At 36.2% G+C, this 20787-nt stretch overlaps 1 protein-coding gene across 2 annotated transcripts in view; it reads right to left on the bottom strand.

Moving 5' to 3' along the window:
* LOC110455455 overlaps window positions 1-4043 on the bottom strand; it is a 7627-nt gene extending 3584 nt beyond the window's left edge. Inside the window, exon 1 of one of the 2 annotated variants that reach the window (XM_021505608.1) lies at window positions 3744-4043. The gene's annotated coding sequence lies outside the window, so the exon portion shown is untranslated. Of the gene's footprint in view, window positions 1-2012; window positions 2490-3743 lie in introns of those variants that run through there. The other variant, XM_021505598.1, reaches the window with a different exon arrangement.
* Window positions 4044-20787: the final 16744 nt, after the last annotated feature.

Below are 20787 nucleotides of genomic sequence, written 5' to 3' on the forward strand. Positions count from 1 at the left end.
CTTTTGTCCAATTTCGGCTGTAGGGGTGAAACAGTCAAAACTGTTTTCCCGGTCAGAGCGAACTGTTACCCGGCGCGAATTCAATGCGCAGAAATCTCCCCTCGAGAGCCCCCTTCAAGCGTTTCGGTGACCGCGACTCAGTGTTGAAGCAATGGCAACATTGCATGCAGCATTGATACTAATATTTATTTGGTAATAAAACAATTGTTTCATGGCTATTTGGGGTAGGGGAAAGCCCTGTGGAACTGTTTGCCCTTGGCCTAGCGGCCTCGGGCAAACAGTTCCCCAGGGCTTCCCCCTACCACGGGATGATAGTTTTGACTGTTCCCCAAATAGCCGTGAAACAATTGTATATTATTACCCAATAGTCTATGTAAATTATAATTAGACATTTTTGACTGTTTATGGCTTTTGTCCAATTTCGGCTGTAGGGGTGAAACAGTCAAAACTGTTTTCCTGGTCAGAGCGAACTGTTACCCGGCGCGAATTCAATGCGCAGAAATCTCCCCTCGAGAGCCCCCTTCAAGCGTTTCGGTGACCGCGACTCAGTGTTGAAGCAATGGCAACATTGCATGCAGCATTGATACTAATATTTATTTGGTAATAAAACAATTGTTTCATGGTTATTTGGGGAACAGTCAAAACTATCATCCCTCGGTAGGGGGAAGCCCTGTGGAACTGTTTGCCCTTGGCCTAGCGGCCTCGGGCAAACAGTTCCCCAGGGCTTCCCCCTACCTCGGGATGATAGTTTTGACTATTCCCCAAATAGCCATGAAACAATTGTATACTGTAACAGTATGTGCAAACTAGTACTGTAGCAGTATGTGTAAACTAGTACTGTAACAGTATGTGTAAACTAAATATATAGCTAAACTGATATCTGTGCTCGCTTAACAGTAAACAATAAATTATATTTCCTGCTTAAAATGGTCCATTTTGATTAGTAAAGTTAGGAACAGATGTTTGTATTCAGAGTTATGCTTCATCACATGTGCTTGTTACCATTTTAGAGAATATTTTATAAGATGTTAAAGGTTTTGGACTCATTATCAGTCAAACATAGTACTTATATAAATGTTCATATTTTATAATTTAGTATAATGTTTTGACAGGTGTTTGAGATGGACCTCATTATCAGTGAGTAATACTATAACTTGAATTAACGTTCATCTTTGACAATGATTGCAATTTTTAAAAATAGGTTTACATTATGTCACCTGTCAAAAATACAATTTAAAAAAAAATCACTATTATCATAGCCATTGCCTGCATTTGATCAATGTGGTTCAAAAATATATTAGACAAAAAACTTGTTTAAATGAAGACTCCATTCTAAGAAACAGAACTGTGAGTGAGTGAAGCATGTGCTGGACCCCTCCCTGAGCACCAAGTCTCATACCTAAACTAAAGCTCATTAACAGACAGATAAAAAAAAAAACCTATTCCAATCCATGTGCTGTACCCCTCCCTGAGCACCAAGTCTCATACCTAAACTAAAGCTCATTAACAGAGAGATAACCCTATTCCAATCCATTGCTGTACCCCTCCCTGAGCACCAAGTCTCATACAAAATATCAATTTAATAATCCACATATATAGTATCGTGAACTCTTCCTGTAATATACACAAGGTAATTAAACTGGTGTAGTTTATATATTATATAACCCTCTCGTTTTGGCGGATATGAGATTGACCCTTACCATCTAATATTATTTATATATTGGATAAGGAGGGTATATAAAGTTTTGTTTTTATCCGACGTTAACAATTATATAATTAAGTACCAAGTATCCAAACAGCCTGTGTCGTTGGAGAATTTACATATATGACCTAGCAAGTGTTCCCCTAAAGCTATATATAGACACAAGATAGATCATATGACCGTATTTGCGTACAACGACAGGAAGGAAAAACTCAGGTGTTAGTTTCTATACCCAGAATAGTTACTCTAAAAACAAACAACAGATAGCTACGTAATGGTAATGTGACCTCATTATAACTGATCCAATTACCTGTATACTCTACACCTGGTGCTGATCACAAAACACGCACAGTCGCCATACTGATAACGTAAGGTGGTACGTATTACCTGGCCAACAGGGGGCGCTCGTATAAAAGTTGCGTGATTCTATTTCATGGCGCCAAATACGGTTTACGAAAAAGTAATGAAATAAATAAAAGCATGTTTACCCATAATTCTAAATATTTTATCACTGACATCATCATTGCTGTAAATGCAACCGAAGTTGAAAACTAGGGCCAATAGTTAATAATGAAATTGTTCTGTTCACATGAATGGAACCCAAAATGTTAGTTTTAACAAAATAAAATGAAAATGAAATGACGTCACACCTTATTTTGAGCAAGCAACACGTGCGATTTACTTGTACGCTACAAAACATGTTTATGTGCACTTAAACGGGTGAAGTGACTTGGCTTGTGCGCTCAGTCTTGTTTATTATTATACGTTTTGATAAAATTACATATAGCCATTTCAGGCATTTGTAGCACAGGCACACGAGAATTTGTTAAAGCTATATTTGGACCGAACTTGACTAAAGTGTTTTTACTGAAAGTTGGTATAAACCCCTAAAATGTGAACTCTGAACACCTTAGTGTAAGTCCAACTATAGCTGTGACAAATTCCAAAGTCCCTGTGATTTGAAGCACTTCCTTACAGCTTAATAGTAATAATCATCATGGATACTTCAGGAGCACAAGTTCATTTCTTTATTATCTGTAGTAATTACTCATAGTTGTGCGTGTTAATTAAATTCTCGTTATCAACTACCACTTTTCAAACAAAATATAATATCTTCAATAAGTGGTACCGCGTCTACGATCATAGTTCTTGATACCCGATTTCAAAACCCATTCCCTCCTTCTTTATTTTGGGTAAAAATGATAAGACAACAACGTGCTGCCCTGTGAAAAATGTGCTAGTTATTGCCCGTGACTTTACACCGGTACCAGGCGACATATGTGTCACGCAATCTCGAAGACATACTTTTTACCACTATATGGCACTTCGACATTATAACCCTATTCCAAGTTCAGATGGCATTCATATCGGCCATGAATGTCCTGCCTATGACGCATTGACTTCCTCATCATTATGACGTCATAATTGTAACTTTGGCACTGACCCTCTATCGACGAGGTCTGTTCTCTTCATTAAACATGGATGATATTAAAATAATTGGTGTAGATAGGTTGAAAGCTTTCAGTTAGTATTCACAGCACACTTCATAGAATTTGTTACATATCAGTTGGCATTCATAGGCAGTATGAATGACATCTGAATGCAGTCCATATCTGAATGTTTTCTATATGGTTAAGGATTCTTAGTTAGTGCGAAAAATGTGATCAAATATTCTTAAACGTCTCAAACGTCTGTTGATTACCTTCAATTTCGGCCCACCGCGCCTGATAACTGCTAGCATGGTACCAATATCCGTTGTCGTTAACGCATATTGGTACCATGCAAACTTCGGCTAAGCGATAAAGTTAAATAACAGATGGACAAAACTGATTTTAAAATTAGGGAATGATCTGGCGAGAAGAGGGTCGGTCATAAAGTGTATCAAAAATGCATTACATGACAATTTTTGTGAACCATAGCTGTCTGGGATTAAAGTATTAAAACTAAAACACAATGTTGCAGTATTTGATGTTTTCTCGATGATTTTCTCGATGTTTTGTTATGTCTCATTCAAATAATGTCTTTCTTTAATTTGATTTACCTTGATCGGGATGGTCGGGAATTGAGCTTAAAGCTCGTATATATTCCGAATGGTACCGGTAATCTTCTCATTATTTACTGAATGCCATAACACTACAGTATTCTTCATCCGGCTACATGAACAAAAGTACTGATATCGAGTGTAACATTCTCCGGTGCACCTCGGACCTGTTACTAAAACACTCCCGTTTACCTATCCGTAAAGCTAGTCCATGCTTTCTGATGTTTTACTGGATGTCGGGCTAGCACGGTATGGGCTATTTCCTTTGACAGGAAGGGCGGATAGACCCTCTGCGGTGTATACTATACTGACTTAACTCGTCGTTCAGTATCTGTCTTTGCCAGGGTCTCATTATGGAAGGGTGTTAATTCAATAGAATAGTTTAAGGTAGAGAGTCACATTACTTTTCAATTGTATACAGGCGTACAGTATTTATTTTCCTATTTTTTTTCCATAGAAATTCATACATGTTTTGCGGGCCTTTTTAGAGAGTAAGGAACATCGTTTAAAAATAAAGAAAAGAACATCTCAAATATCCTGAACGGAAGCGGGGTAGAAGATAGCGCCCAGACGTGTGGAGGGGAAATAGCTCCGAAAGAAATAAAGCTTCCTCTGGTTATATCAGGACGTTAAAGGACTGTTATTTTGATTATTAATTTTTAGATCATGTGATTTAATATTTTAATGGCTATACAAATCTGTTACCAATAGACATAAATGGAAAAGGTATAGTAAAAGGCGTTTCCTTATTCGATGATTTTCATTAGGAATGTTGAGAGTTTATGTTTCATGAGAGTTATTTCCCCTTTACCAATGGTTTCGGGCTAGTCGATTTTGCTCAAAATAATTCTCATTCTTTTATTGCTAGGAGTTCGTTAATTGTTTTTATCTTATTTTCGTTTAGCTCTTGTCATAATTTTTTCCTTTCTTCTTTATGTTTGTGACAGTGCCAAAAAACATGATCTGTTGTTTCGTTTTCATTGCAATTTGGACAGGTTGGTGATATTTTTTATTCATAATACTTATGTTTTCATTTAGTTTGGTTGTACCTAGTCTCAGTCTTGTTATTGTAACATCTTCACTTTTACTATGGCCATATAGTTTAGTATTTTTAATTGGTTCTTTTATTATAGTACGTAATACATTGTTTTGCCCTACCTCGTTCCATGTTTTTATCCATTTATTGTCTATGGCTTTGTTTATTGGAGAGTAAGGCTCTTCTTTAGATAAATTGACTTCACATTGAATTGTTTCTTGTTTTAGTGTCATTTGGCTAATTTATCGGCTTTTTCATTTCCTGGAATGTGTACATGGGCTGGTACTTATTCAAATTTTACGTGAATTCCTTGATTTTTAAGAGATTGTACTGAATTTAAAATAGAGTATGTACAGTGGTTCTTGTACGGTACTGAGGATAGACTGTCTGTGAGAATTACGGCCCCTTGCTCAGGTTTTTCTTGGTCAATAATTTTAAGTGCTAGACCTATGGCTATTAATTCGCTTGTATATACAGAACAGTTAACAGTTAGTCTTACGGATACTGCTATATTCTGATGAATACAATCCTAGTCCTACTCTATTGTTGCCAGGGTTTTTAGACCCGTCCGTATAGTATTTCGGTAGGTGTTTGTATTTATCATCGATAATAGATAAAGCTATGGCCTAAGCTGCTGTTGGGTTTCTTTTTTATTTGTCGCTTTTAAAATATCTGTGCTAATTTCTTGTTGTCCTAATAACCATGGTGGTGTTGGGTTAGGGGATTTTTCTTTAATTTGAATGTTTTCTAATTTGTGTTCTTTTATAAAATCATTAGTCACACGACTAAATGGTGTTTTTATGACCATATGATTTATTTCTATATTTGGTGTCCTTGGCGTCTTGTACTATTTTACTGGGCGGGAAGGCTGATCCAAATGCTTGAGTTCTAGCCCAATATTTGAGAATTAATTTCTCTTTTCTTAACTTAAGTGGTAATTCACCACTTTCTGCTAGTAGGCTAATTGATGGAGTATTTGTAATTGCTCCCATTGCTATTCTTATGCTGGATAATGTTTAGGGTTTCAATGCATTATCGGAGGCTGAATTATATATATGGCATCCGTAATCTATTTTTGACCTAATTTTAAAAAGCTTTATAGAGTGTGAGGAGTAATTATTGGAGTTGATTCACTTAAAATTTATTTAACAAAGCTCTATATAATATTCATGTAACTATGAAATAGTTAGAACAGGTTATAGAATAGTACTCATAAATTCCACCCAGTCCAGCCGAATACCAGAGATGTTGTGAAGATAGATATACACCAGTATCAATACTTATTAGCAGAGTGATCATGACACTATAAATAATAGCATCACTTTCAATGTAAAATTTTGCTGGGAGCGAGATTACATATAAAGCCTGTTAGTTCGACAATTGTAGTCAGATATACTTTATAAAATAGATATGTTAATATCAGCGCTGCATATTAAGCACCCATTTAATAGAAGTTTTAGATTACATCCCCATATTCAAGTATGTGTCTAATAAAAGAGGTATATATTGTTGTAAGCCTTTTTCTATCCAATTTGTGTTTTAACATTCTCAATACAATGTATATTCATTATTTTATAACCTAGCTCATAAATATTGTCAATGTGATATGTCCATTTTCGTTCACTACTAAAAGTTAAACCAAGATGCTTATGAGTTTGTTTATTAATACAGTTTTATTACCAAATAAGTTATCTGGATGATAATGGTCCCTTTTCCTCGAGAAGATTACAGATTCAGTTTTTAGTGAATTAAGTTTGATATCCCATTGTTTTGCCCATGCATTAATATAATCTAGATCATTATTTTATTTCACTGCAATTTAATTTTGATTCTTGTCTATTACTTCATAGAGAGAAGCATCATCTACAAAAAGTTTTATTTTACTTGTTACACATTCTGTTATATCGTTAATATAGATTAAGAAAAGAAATGGACCAAGGACCGAGCCTTGGGGTACACCGGCTTTGACATGCTTAAAAGTTGAATAAAACCCCTCTGTTGATACTCTCTGCTTTCTACCAGAAAGATAATTACTAAACAATTCTAATATTTTCCCTTTTATGCCATACGATTCCAATTTAAAAAGTAAACTTTAATGCCAAACTCTATGAAACGCCTTACCTACATCACAAAATACAAATCTGATGTCATTATTTTGATCCAAGTTATTTACAATAGTGTCATATATAGATAATAACTGGTTTACAGTCGAGTCTCTTGGTAAGAAGCCTGATCGGTGTTTCGTTATGATATCACATTCTTTCATATAATTAAACATTTATTTTAAAATAACTTTTTCAACAATTTTGCTAAAACATGATGTAATAGATATTGGCCTATAGTTAGAGACATCATTCTGAGCACCCTTACCTTTGTATATTGCATTAATATAAGCTGTTTTCCAAGAAAGAGGTATAGTACCAGATTCAATAGTCTTATTAAAAAGTGAAGTTTGAGGACATATTAGAGAAGGTGCTAATTTCTTTATTATCTTGGGTATCATGCCATCTGGGCCAGGAGTTTTTTTATCATTAAGTAAACACAGTTGATCTTTAATGTCCTCTTCAGATATAATATCATATTGTCTAGAAGGAAGGGAAAAGTATTTTCATGGGGGGGGGGGGGGGGGGGGGGGGGTAAGGGTTCCAAGATTTTCAGGAGAAGTTGATATTGAGCTGAAGTAGTTATTTAGACATTCTGCTTTTTCAAATGGATGATGTATGAAGTTATCATTTTTATCATTATTTGAATTCATGACAGATCTAGCAATTTTCCACCATTTATTAGGAGGCACAGATTGGTCACTAAGTGATTGTTGTATTTTTTTATAATAAGTGTTTTTAGCTTTTCTAACAAGGTCTACTACTTCATTTCTAGCCTTTCTGAAATTTTCCCAATTAATTGCAGTGTTATTCCTCATTCAAGGTTTATCATTAGGGCGAACGGGTATAATTTTGGATGATATACATTCTTCTATTTGATTATTAATAAAATCTGTATTTTTTTTTATTAAACTCATTCGAGTCAAGGGTATTTATTAGCTCTATTCATTTGATCAAAATCTGCATTGTCATAGTTTAATATAGTTTTCTGGTAAGATGTTTGCTTAAATACAGAATATGAACAGGTCAAATGACTAACAGAGTGATCACTGCATATTGGTGTGTTCGGTGTATTATGATTTATAAGATTAATATATTAGTGAATAAAATATAAATAGCAGTGGCAGTAGTTTGTGTTATCCTCTTAGGTTTATTAATTAGACTTGTAAAGTTATATTTTACCATTAGTCTATTTAAATGGTGGTTAGTAGGTATATTCAACATATTTACATTTATATCCCCAGTTATTATGATGTAGAGTGATGTGTTACATGCATTATCTAGACATGATCTTATTTATCCCAATATTCAACATTTGATTTAGGTCTTTAAATACATCCTTATACTATTTTTTGCTTATTGAATAATACTTCAATCCATATCATTTCTATATCTTCATGCTCAAGATCGATTCTTCTTTTCAGTATGTACTGTGTCTTTGTGTCCAGGTCCAGTTTTTCTATCAAGTCTGTGAATGTTATGGGGATGAGAATTAAGTGTTATTTTAGCATCAGCTATATTTGGAGAAAGGTGTGTTTCAGTAAGACATAATATGTCACTTTCATGTAATTCTGCTTCAATGATATCAAGTTTGGTTCTGAGAGATCTAACATTAATTTATGCTTGCCGTGTATACCAACGTTCCTGATCAGAACCCAGTCTCCTACCTCTAATGTGGATTCCCTTACAGAACCCAGTCTCCTACCTCTAATGTGGATTCCCTTACACCCCTATCCGTGTACCGCTTACCCTTTTTCTCGCTTTCAGCAGAGGCAGCTTTATATGCAAAGTCTAACCGACGCTTAAGCTTCTGGGCGTAGATTTCTCGGCTACTTACATCCTTCGAGGACGTCTCCACACCAAGATAGGCGTCTACACACCAAGATAGGCGTCTACACTAAGTCTAGGGTGCCAACCAAGCATAAGGTAATTGGGAGAATATCCGATTGTCTCGTGTCTTGTTGCATTATATACATGAACAAGAGGAGCCAGATATGACTTACAATCAGATTACCTTTGTTCCTCCATTGTACCCAACATCTTAATCAGTGTTTGGTTGAACCGTTCGACCATACCATTGCATTACCCATTGAATGGTAAGGGGCAGTTCTAGTTTTCTCCTCTCCAGCTGCTTTGCAGAGTTCCTTGATAACCCTACTCTCAAAATTCCTACCCTGGTCACTGTGTAGATGTGCAGGAAAGCTGTAGTGGATAATACAATGCCCGTACAGCACCCTGGAGGTGGTACTTGCTAACTGGTTCTGGTTGCAATATCTTGAGCATAGCCGGTGAAACGGTCAGTGATAACAAGCACATTTTCGTAGCCAATGCAGAGTAGCTCCATCTGACGGGAACTTTGGATATTGACCAACTCTGCACTAGGACGATGGGCGTTTTTCTACTAATGCGCCAGTCACACCTTTTAACCCAACTGCTTATCTCAGTCTCATAGCCTGGCCAAAAAATTCATCGCCTTGCCAACCAGGTGGTACGGTCACGCCCCTGAGGACCTAAATCATCATTCACTCCCCTGAGGACCTTTTTCCTATATGCTTCGGGAATGACTAGCTACTGTACAGGGTCACCATCTACAGTTGTATCTCGTTACAATATCCCTGAGTAATCTCAGTATCCGCCACTCCCGCATCTATTGACTCGGTTCATGCTTCAATAGTTTCCTATTAGGTTGTACCCCTCCCTGACAAAACTTATCACCCTTTTCAGATGTTTATCTAAAGTCGGCCCTTTTCCCCAATCCACACCTGAGAGCTGTACACTCCCCAGTGATCTGATGACTCAGTGCTCTCAAGTTCTAGGAATGATGTTTTTGAGAGCACCACAGTCTCTGCCAGAGGCAACTCCACCCTTCTGGACAGAGAAGCACAGGTCACTGCCCTCACAGATAAGATCTTCTCGACAAACCCTCTGCATCTCTATTGAGAAGGCCTACTCTATAAACTATTTTAAAGTTATAGTTTGAAAGCGAGGCTAACCACCTATGACATGCTGCGTCCAGCTTTGCAGTGGTCGTCACATATGTTATAGGGTTGTTATCTGTATCTCAAAAGTATTTTCACACAGATAGTCATGAAAGTTATCACTTACAAAAGTATTTTCACACAGATAGTCATGAAAGTTATCATTTATAAAAGTATTTTCACACAGATAGTCATGAAACTTATCACTTACAAAAGTATTTTCACACAGATAGTCATGAAACTTATTATTTACAAAAGTATTTTCACACACATAGTCATGAAACTTATCACTTAGAAATGTGAGTGTGTGTTATGTGTGGATGTGGGTGTTGTGTAATGTGAGGGTGTTGTATGTGTTGGTGTGGGTGTTGTGTAATGTGAGGGTGTGGTATGTGTTGGTGTGGGTGTTGTGGTATGTTAGGATGTGTGATGTGTTGATGTGGGTGTTAAGGTATGTGAGGGTGTATTATGTGAGGGTGTGTTATGTGTTGATGTGTATGATGTGTAATGTGAGGGTGGTATGTGTTATTGTGGGTATTGTGTTATGTGAGATTGTGTGATGTGAGGGTGTGTAATGTGAGGGTGAGTGATGTGTTGATGTGGGTGTTATGGTATATGAGGGTATGTTATGTGTTGATGTGTATCATGTGTAAGGTGAGGGTGTGTGGTGTGAGGGTGTGTAATGTGTCCACGTGGGTATTGTGTAATGTGAGGGTGTGTAATATGAGGGTGTGGTGTGTGAGGGTGTGATCTGTGTTGATGTGAGTGTTGTGTAATGTAAGGTGTTATGGGTTGATGTGGGTGGTGTGTAATGTGAGGGTGTGATATGTATTGGTGTGGGTGTTGTGTTATGTGAGGATGTAGTGTGTGTTGGGTTGTGGGTGTTGGGTTATGTGAGGGTGTGTTATGTGAGGGTTTGTGATGTGTGAGTGTGTAATGTGAGGGTGTGTTATGTGTTGGTGTGGGTGTTGTGTAATGTGAGGGTGTGTAATGTGAGGGTGTGTAATGTGAGTGTGTACTGTGAGGGTGTGTTATGTGTTGGTGTGGGTGTTGTGTAATGTGAGAGTGTGTAATGTGAGAGTGTGTGATGTGTGAGTGTGTAATGTGAGGGTGTGTTATGTGTTTATGTGGGTGTTGTGTAATGCGAGGGTGTTATTTGTGGGTGCAGGTTTGTGTTTGTATATTTCATTATTGTGTTTATTTTCATTGTTATCAAGTAAAATTTCAATTGCAAGTGCTTATGCCTAATCCACAGAAGTAATTTGGCAATAAAGTATGTTTAAAATGAATCTATGACAGGTACGGAGAACAGCGGTTCTACTGAATCAAACCTCCATATGATACTGGGTTAAATTAAACAAAGCAAGCATGACATGAGAGTCAGTTTAATGGTGTTGCACATTTTTTAATCAAATATCTGGAATGTGCACTTGATTTAACAATACCATGCACTAGAGTAAACATTGAAGTGAATTAGAGTACAATTCAATATTTTGAAATAACACCGACCGACAGCAAGTACCCGACACTAGATACCAAGCTCCTAACAGCAGGAAGACGGTTTCTAGTTATGACAAGAAAATCCAGCAATATAGTAGAGTTTTCCCCGGGCCCCGGGACCACCTTTTTCCGGACCAAGGTTTGAAAATTGATTTTAGTCAATTTGAGGATGCTGATTATGTCTAAGCGGTGTACGGTACACGCACCCAGCTCCTGTTACAGACTTTACACTGCTCTATGTGATTGCTACTAAATAATAAATCTAAATACCCCAGTCGTTATCGCGTAACCTTTGCACTAATACGTCGGTACTTTGTTTATATGTGTACATGGAAACCCGAGTCCAGAGACAACATCTGGTCTAGTAATATCCGTCGTAAAACCGTGATCACTATTGTACTGATATAAATGGTGACGTGCAGTACTTATTCAAAGTCAGTCTACCGGGGAAGCAGTCTGTTGAATATACAGGGTATTATTTGAGCCTTCATAGGATTTAAAGAAGACAATAAATATGGCACGTAGTATTCACAAAGATATTTATGCATTGTGTTGTTTTGGTGAAATTTCGTCAAATATTTGCAATACTTCTCACCTTAGCGTAAGCCAATTTGTTTTACTTTTAAAAGTGACTCTCTGTAATCTTATTCATATTTGGGATGACGTCCGTAAAATGTATACTTTAACTCATACTTAATGCTCTTCCATATTAAGTTTACATGAAGTCCAATCCTCCACATTCCATATATATTGTCTGCAATTAGAATTGTTTAATTATTTATTGTCCGCTTGATAACCAGTTCCAATATCCCGCACGTACATGTATACATTTAACAGTACTCTTTTCATTATTTACTGTACGCTTTCATAAATATTTAAAATATATTAAAACATTGTCTTTTCATGATCATCGAAGGTTTATTTTATATATCTCCCATCCAACATTAATAATGTGTTGAGTGTGTACTTACTTACTAGTACAATTATCACGAACATACATTAAACACACCAAGAGGTTGCACAGATTTATGGTAAGTGTTTTGCTGAAACAATTGAAAATAAAACCGTGTTCTTTTTTCACGCTGATGAATTAACTTGTAGGTTCTATACTATTTGTTGCCAAAGTCTTATTATCAGGAACATGAATTCATGAAGCTTAAACTAAATATTATTATTCTGATTTCCATCCAAAGAAAATAAAATTTAGGCCTCGACTACAGAATCTTTAAATGATAATTTGACAGCAATCAACAAGGTATCATTGAAATCAATCTTTAATTCCTAACACTTACTCCTTTGCTTGGTTGCTATAACACCAGCAAACTCAACTTCAATCATTATACACTAAACAACAATGCTATTATTGTCCAATCGGACCGAGTTAGAAATTTCTTGTGGTGAATTTTATTTTGCATATTCAGGGTTCTATTTCTTTGCAAGACGGAAAATAAATGCGCTATGTTGAAAATCTTAGCGTGATGCTAAAATGTGTTAGCCCATTAGTAAGAGTATATTTCATACATTACTTTACGTTAGTGTCAAAGAAATACCTATCTAAATGTAATATAAAATACGTTTGGAGAGAAATTATCTCGTCGTTTTTTTTTTCGCGATATGAGACGTAGAAGATAAACAGTCGAGCAATCGTAGTCGACGTGTGCATTTTTAAGTACTCAGACAACGCTACACAATCTCTAGTCAAACAAACGATGGCAGCCTGTGTAGGACGGCACTTTTTTAATGATATCTTTGTGTTATCGAGGGACAAAACCTGAACGATAATCTGTACATACACATCGCTCCTGTTATAGACTTTAGATTGCACAATATATATGTTAATGTATTTCATATCTCAAATCATTAATCGTACTTATTAGGTTTGCAAGAAGTTCGATATTCTTCTTTCCTTTTATGCTATTGCAACTAGAGAATATTATTTTTATAACCACCTTTGACTGATGAACTTTTGATTATTGGCATTATGCATGTATTAATGCTTTTGTGGACAATCTTCTATTAAGTGACCATACTTCTGTATATGAACTTTCATTCTACAATCTTAAATCTCAATACATCATCGATGACGATCACTGTTTTGAGCATATTGATAGTGGAATCGAAGCTTCAATGCAATCTAAAACTGATCTAAAGCAAAATCGACACTGCAGGAATAACTTATAACATGTGAACCAAGTAATTATCATAACAATATTGTGCATTAAGGTGCATTCAGCGCAGAAATGAAAAATAGTCAAAGCAAAAAAAAAAAGAACTGCGGGAAAATTCATCGTCGAGGACAGTCTCATTTGTTTAAAATGCAGGAAGACTGCAACACAAAGTATGGAGAGCAGTACATGTGTCAGACATGCTGTTCGAAAAACTATATGAGATTTTACTTTTCCAAGGTGCAGGAAGAAAAAAATCAAGATGTGTGCTTTTTAAGGAAACAGGTAACGACATGACGTAGGCAGTAGTAATGAAAACTTAATCCTTTCAAACTTGTTGGTAATGATTGTACGATTTTGATTTCATACAACATAACGAGTAATTGGCATTTTGTTGAGTCTTTATTGTGAACGCATGTCTTAATAGCCTTAAATGTTTACAATAGTCTATTCGTTGACACGGGATTCCGATAGAGCTTTTACCTGTATACAAATACCTGAGAACGCATCATAACAGTGCAAGGTTCAAAGCGGGCACTAGCGAATCATAGCTTTGAGGAAATAGGCACAGTAACCCGCCATAGCTCTTTATATATATATTGGAGGATTTGATTCATCCTCCCTTACGCCTGAAGCTTTCCATCCAAACTTATGGCGAGATGGAACTATGTGAAACTATAGTGCTCATTGAGTGACTGGTGGTGGTGGGTCCGATATGAAAAAGTAAGTAGAACAGAATTTGAAACAGATAAAAGGAAAACAAATATTAGTACATATATATGTTTTTGGTACAAATGACCCGACACTTACATATACATTTGAGTCTTCTGATTCATTTAATTTACGTCCTATATAAATGACATTTTAACGGAAATTATATGTTCTTTCAGTACAAATTACCCTTAGTATTTATATACCATAGACGCCTGTAATTACACTACAACCATACCCATACATAACTTAAAATCAATGCTTAAGTTTAACTGTGAATCATCCGTACTATTATGCCGTGGTTAGACCTTGACATCGCCATTGTCCTGTTATAATGGAATCGTGTGAATTACCATTACTTCAACAAAAGGCAGTCTATTGAGAATTTAATTGGTCAACGATTATATCATTTGAGCCTTCGTCAAGAACACGATGGGTCATCGTAAAAAAGATATTTATAAAGTCACCAATATATCGGGTGACTTTCAGATTTCTTGTCAAATGATTGTGTAATATCTGTCGCAATTCATATAGCGTGACTGAGTGTTTACACATGGATACAATGTCAACATTTTGAGAGAAAAAGACACATTGCTTTACCTTGGTACCAATATACCCGTTTCTAGCAACCGCCTACTCTATATAAGCACATACACTGATAAATCTCTTAAAATGACGATTTAACAGACCAATCCTTGAGTAGGACGCTAAAGTGTTCTGGATTCCTCTTATTGCCGAACAATAGATAAGCACCATAATTAGGAATATATTATATGAGCTGTGCAACGATTAAACACAGGCCTTATCATACATTACAGTTCTCCAGAAGAAGTCGTTTCAAGTATTTGACACCTTTGACCCCTGTGACTTTGAAAGTAGGTCAAGGTCATTTTCGTTTGCAAACCTTCAGACTTCAGACTTCAGACTTCATCCCAGGAATCTACCAGCCAACAATTAAGATTCTTTACCTTTCAGTTCCTCCGACGAAGTCGTTTGAAGTGTTTGACATAATTGACCTCTGTGACCTAGAAAGTAGGTCAAGGTAATTTTCATTCTCGAACGTTATCGGGCTCCATTCACAGAAGCTACCAGCAAAATGTTATGGTTCTATACCTTTCAGTTTATAAGAAGTATTTGACACATTTTACCCCTGTGATCTTGAAAGTAGGTCTAGTATCATCAAATATCATGACTCTAGCTATAAGCCTGCCCATTCTTCAGAAAAAGTCGTTAAAGGAAAAGTTGACGAACGACTGATGACGGACTTCGGGCAGGTGATCTAAAAACATGTCGTTCATCTGTCTATAATCAGTCACAAATTATCTATGTATGTACATATAAACGAATGTTGCGAAGTATCACATGTACAAACATCAACCAACCACTACACCATTGATATACGATTCCCGGCCCTGTACTACTAGGTGGTGGAAGTACCGCCACTGTTCTAACGTTGATTGTCAAGTAATTTCATACAAAGATACTAGTAATCGAAACGTCACATAGAAAATTGTATTGGTTGTGTAAAAAGATTTTCTCATAATCCATACTTACCAACATAAAGAAAATGTTTAGCGACAGCAGAAATTAGTTCTAAATACATTTCTAATTCAGAACAATCTTTTGATTACACTTGATATAATAAAACTGTCATCTTTTTTTTTTTTTTTTAGTTTTTCTATTATTTTGTTCGGAATTTCATTATTTTATGATTTGATGAAAAATGTAATTATGTTGATTGTTTTTGTTATTGCTACGTTTATAAAAGGAATATGCGAACTTTTAACCACGATATTCCATGGAGACGGTCGGGTTTCCATTAGTGTTTACAGCAAGTGAATTTGATATATCTCATGTCTTCATGAATCTATCGGTGTCCTTTAGAGAGGCTTTTACACAAACTGAATTTTAGGAGATTTTTCAGAAAGGTGGTCCAACATTATTGTTTAGTTTTCTCATAAGAATTTTGAACATCGCCTTGATAATACTAATATGGAACACACGAGTACTTACTCCCACCTTGTGATTCAAAAAAGACATCATATCTTCAGCTATTGTCGAAAACATATGGCAAGCCAACTTAACATTTATTCAAGGAGCAATGTCGATCCTGTATCATCCAATTACATAAGACATCTTATATAGCATATGAGATATCTTATATACTATATAAGATATCTTATATAGCATATGAGATATCTTATATATACTATATTGGATATCTCATATAGTATATGAGATATCTTTTATAGTATATGAGATATCTTATATAGAAATTAAATGAGGTGCTATATATGATATCTTATATGATATATAAGATATCTTATATCGTATATAAGATATCTCATTTAATTTTCTATATAAGATATCTTATATAATATATAAGATATCTCATATAGCTATATAAGATATCTTATATAATTAAAGTCTCGTTACTAAATAAGATATCTTATATAGGAACGAGATTTTAACAAAATGTCGAATTGAAGTCTCCCCGTCCGGAATATCTCGAGGATCTACGTAGGGACAGTAGGCTTCGTGTAACAACACGTGTTCCTGTCGCCGCCATTATGTCTGAGCCCACTTCAAGAGTGCGGGAAATGGTAGCCTCTGCTTTGGCCGCTATTAGAGAGACAAGGCAAGCTAGGCCTAGGGAAAAATACAGCATCCGTACCATCCCTCTCCGCCATTGCGTCCAATGCAATCCTGAATGTGCTCCGAATGATTCTCGAGGGAGAAATTAGTTTCTGGTTTTAAATGTCACTGTAAGTTAATCAATACTAATACTTACAAAGTAATTCTGATACGACAGCCTCCTTGGTTCATGATACACTCTCTATTCATCTTTTGAAAATTTCTCCTATCCTATTCACATTTTAAACTTAAACACATATTTGTTGTGAAAATAATAATTAGCTTGTTTATTGGTCGAAGTTACCCTTTTAAGGCTGGTTCGTGAGAACAATAGAGATCTAATAGTAGACTTATTGATCGTTCTGTAAATGTTAACCAGACATACAAAATTGAAGCAACTCTATCGAGTATGTCGTATGATCGATTTAACAAATACTTGAGTGGATTCTATTTATATGTTTCGTTGTGTTATGTGTTATTCATAGGTGTAAAAACCGGACTTAAAAGGACTCCAGTTATGTCATGTGATGTTTTTACAACTGTGCCATTGTCCGTTTTGTTAAAAAAGACACCACTGTAAAGTTCCAATACACCATCTCGTGATAATATGTTTAGATTGCTGCCATAGCGTCACTCCCTTCATATCAATGGTGATGTTAAGTCACTCATTCTGAAGATGTACGGTTAGTCTATCTGTGTAAAACTTAATATAAAATCACCACGTAGTCTATTGGTTAAATATACACCAATTCTGGGGATATACGGCTAGTCTATTAGTGTAAAACTTTAAATGAAGGCACCACGTATTTCTTTCGTAAACTGGACACTAATTCTGAGGATATACGGCTAGTCTATGTTTGTAAAACCTCATATGAAGTAACCACGTAAGCTATAGGTAAGTACTGACATCTTATTACTTGTGTGTGCCTGGTAACTATATGTCCTGCTATAAGTGTCAACAACCCTGATACCCTGTGAATCACCTGACAGATTTTTCACTGCTTGGTGTTGAGTTGGCTATAATATTAAAGAGAGGATATGGCTACGAAATGTTTATTAATATAAACTTCTGTATTTGTACATTTAGTTTTTCTTGTCAATTTACACTAAAGTAAAAATTAATCATAGCGAATATTTCAAGGTATTTCTTGTTTGGTCTATTCAAGTTCCGGTCGTCAGGGACGCAAATGACGTCAGAATATCAATATGCACATATCCTTTTAATTTTAATTGGTAGACGTGTCCTATTAAAAGCATTGAAACCTAGCAAAACATTTGTAACTGAAAAAGATAATCGGCTTAACACACCAGTTTCTATTTGCGTTGTGTGTGAACAAAATTGTATAACTAAATACTACTTTTTTGTTGATTTTAAATAGCTGTTAAAGGATCACATTATATTAAAAAATCCGAATCGTCTACCAACGATCGTTCAGGTGCGTCGCTCTACCCTGCAATATCATTTTACACAATTACATCTAAATAACGCGATATAGTATCGTATCAGGGAGACATACTATACTAGTCGTTTCTCAGATATAGAAGAGGAATATCATCTTACTTTCATACGTAATAGGTACCATGTTTTACAATTGAAATACATAAAACCTTTTTTATTGGCGTAAACCATCTATGGGTATCTCTTTTGCAGTAGTTATGTATGGACATCATAAAATACTTTTTAAGTTAGGTAAAAATATTTTTGAAGCTAATAAAAAAAGTAGTTTAGTGTAAATACTAATTCTTGTTTAACAAGTTACGATCATGCTGATATTTATAATTCGTGAATGATTCAAAAGTAATAATTGTATTCAGTATTAGGGTTACTGCTATAATTTTGTTGTTGTAGTTGTTTGTGATGATGATGACGATGACAAATAGTAACTCTAGGACGTGCTTTCTGTACTTGTATTACTAGCAATGTACAGTATATCATTGTATGCATTTACTATGCCATTTTGTATATTTAACCAATAAGCTGTTAAGCTTACCAAATAAACGAAACCTAAAACACGAAAACGTTATCTAGATGTAGGCAATCAAAGGTGACCGTTCGATACAGGCGATTATTTTTACTGTGTGAGAGTGTGTGTGATGTGTGGGTATAAAAATATCATCAGTTGCGATAAGTTGTGCCTTTTCCCCCTGTCCAAAATGGTTTGGCAATACATTGTGTTTTAACTGGAACCTGTGACAGGAACATAGACATGGAACAGAGATAGAATTGTGGATACACTAAATCAGCCCTCCATTTATTACTGGGCATAATGAAATAGATAAGCATGACGTAAGGGCCAGTTTAGTAATGTTGTAACTTTTTAGAATAAGACATCTGGAATGTAATCTACAGTAATGACATTAAAACTGTCTCACCAGGAAGGCCCATGCTCATTCCTTTCACGCACCATCATGCAGAACTCAAGTCCGAAAACATTCCCTTTTTCTCTAGAACAATAGCTGATTGGAACCGCCCCCCCCCCCGACGATATCCATGAACCTGAACAATTAACTGCCTTTAAATCCGCCATTGCAAAACTACCATATGTACTATCATTTTATATATTTTTATCACATAATGTGCTGTGTTTCGATTGTTTCAATTGTGAGGTCACGCCTAGGACAATATTAGTTATACAGGTCTTTGGCAGGGTACATGGTCTCATGTTCGCTGTCAGGACCTTATGTTATGAAAGGCCGTTCATGTCAAAAACGAGATAAACTAACGCGTTAGCATTTAACGCGTTCAAACATCATTTAACGCGTTAAACAAGAATTTGTCGCGTTAAATATAGTTTTAACGCGTTAAATGCTATCACGTTAAATATACACTTTTATCACGTTAAACCCTAACGCGTTAGAATTTAACGCGTTAAATACATGTTTATTGCGGCAAAACATATTTTATCGCGTTAAATGCTAACGCGTTAAACATGACAACCAATCAGATGCGTCCTTGCATATCAGCATTGTGAAACCAAAATACAACTTATAGTTGCTGTGGGGCGGATGTAAACCATGATATAACTGTATTAGCATCGTACTGTTTCCTTGGATTTTTTTAATTCATTTTTTTATTATTTCAATTGAGTTTATGAGCAATGTTTAAGAAGTAGGCAGATGCTATTTGTTCAAAATGCATAAAACTATTTAAATTTTGATTTAGAATACATACCATTATATCTTATTACATAACAATTCCTGTGTAATTTTTAGCTCACCCGGTCCGAAGGACCATGGTGAGCTTATGCCATACCGTAGCGTCCGTCGTCCGTCGTCCGTCCGTCCGTCAACGTTTTCTTTAAACGCTTCTAGTCATGAACGACCGAGCAGATGTTGACCAAATTTGGTCAGAATCATCCTTGGGGGAAGGGGAACAAATATTGTATAAATGGTGGGTCTGGCCCCCCTGGGGGCTGAGGGGCGGGGCCCAATAGGGGAAATATAGCAAATTCTTTAAAATCCTTCTTCTTCTGTAGGAATGAAAGAATTTGTTCCATATTTGGTCTGAGGCATCCTTGGGTGAAGGGGAACCAACTTTGTATAAACGGTGGGTGTGGCCCCCCCAGGGGCCTGAGGGGCGGGGCCCAATAGGGGAAACATAGCAAATTATTCTTTAAAATCCTTCTTCTTCTGTAGGAATGAAAGGATTTGGTCCATATTTGGTGTGGAGCATCCTTGGGTAAAGGGGAACCAATTTTGTATAAACAGTGGCCCTGGCCCCCCTGGGGGGCTGAGGGGCGGGGCCCAATAGGGGAAATATAGCGAATTCTTTAAAATCCTTCTCCTTTTGTAGGAATGACGGGATTTGGTCCATATTTGGTGTGGAGTATCCTTGGGTAAAGGGGAACCAATTTTGTATAAACCGTGGGCCTGGCCCCCCTGGGGGCTGAGGGGCGGGGCCCAATAGGGGAAATATAG

This window comes from Mizuhopecten yessoensis, unplaced genomic scaffold, assembly GCF_002113885.1.
Source record: "Mizuhopecten yessoensis strain PY_sf001 unplaced genomic scaffold, ASM211388v2 scaffold923, whole genome shotgun sequence".
Taxonomy (NCBI): domain Eukaryota; kingdom Metazoa; phylum Mollusca; class Bivalvia; order Pectinida; family Pectinidae; genus Mizuhopecten; species Mizuhopecten yessoensis.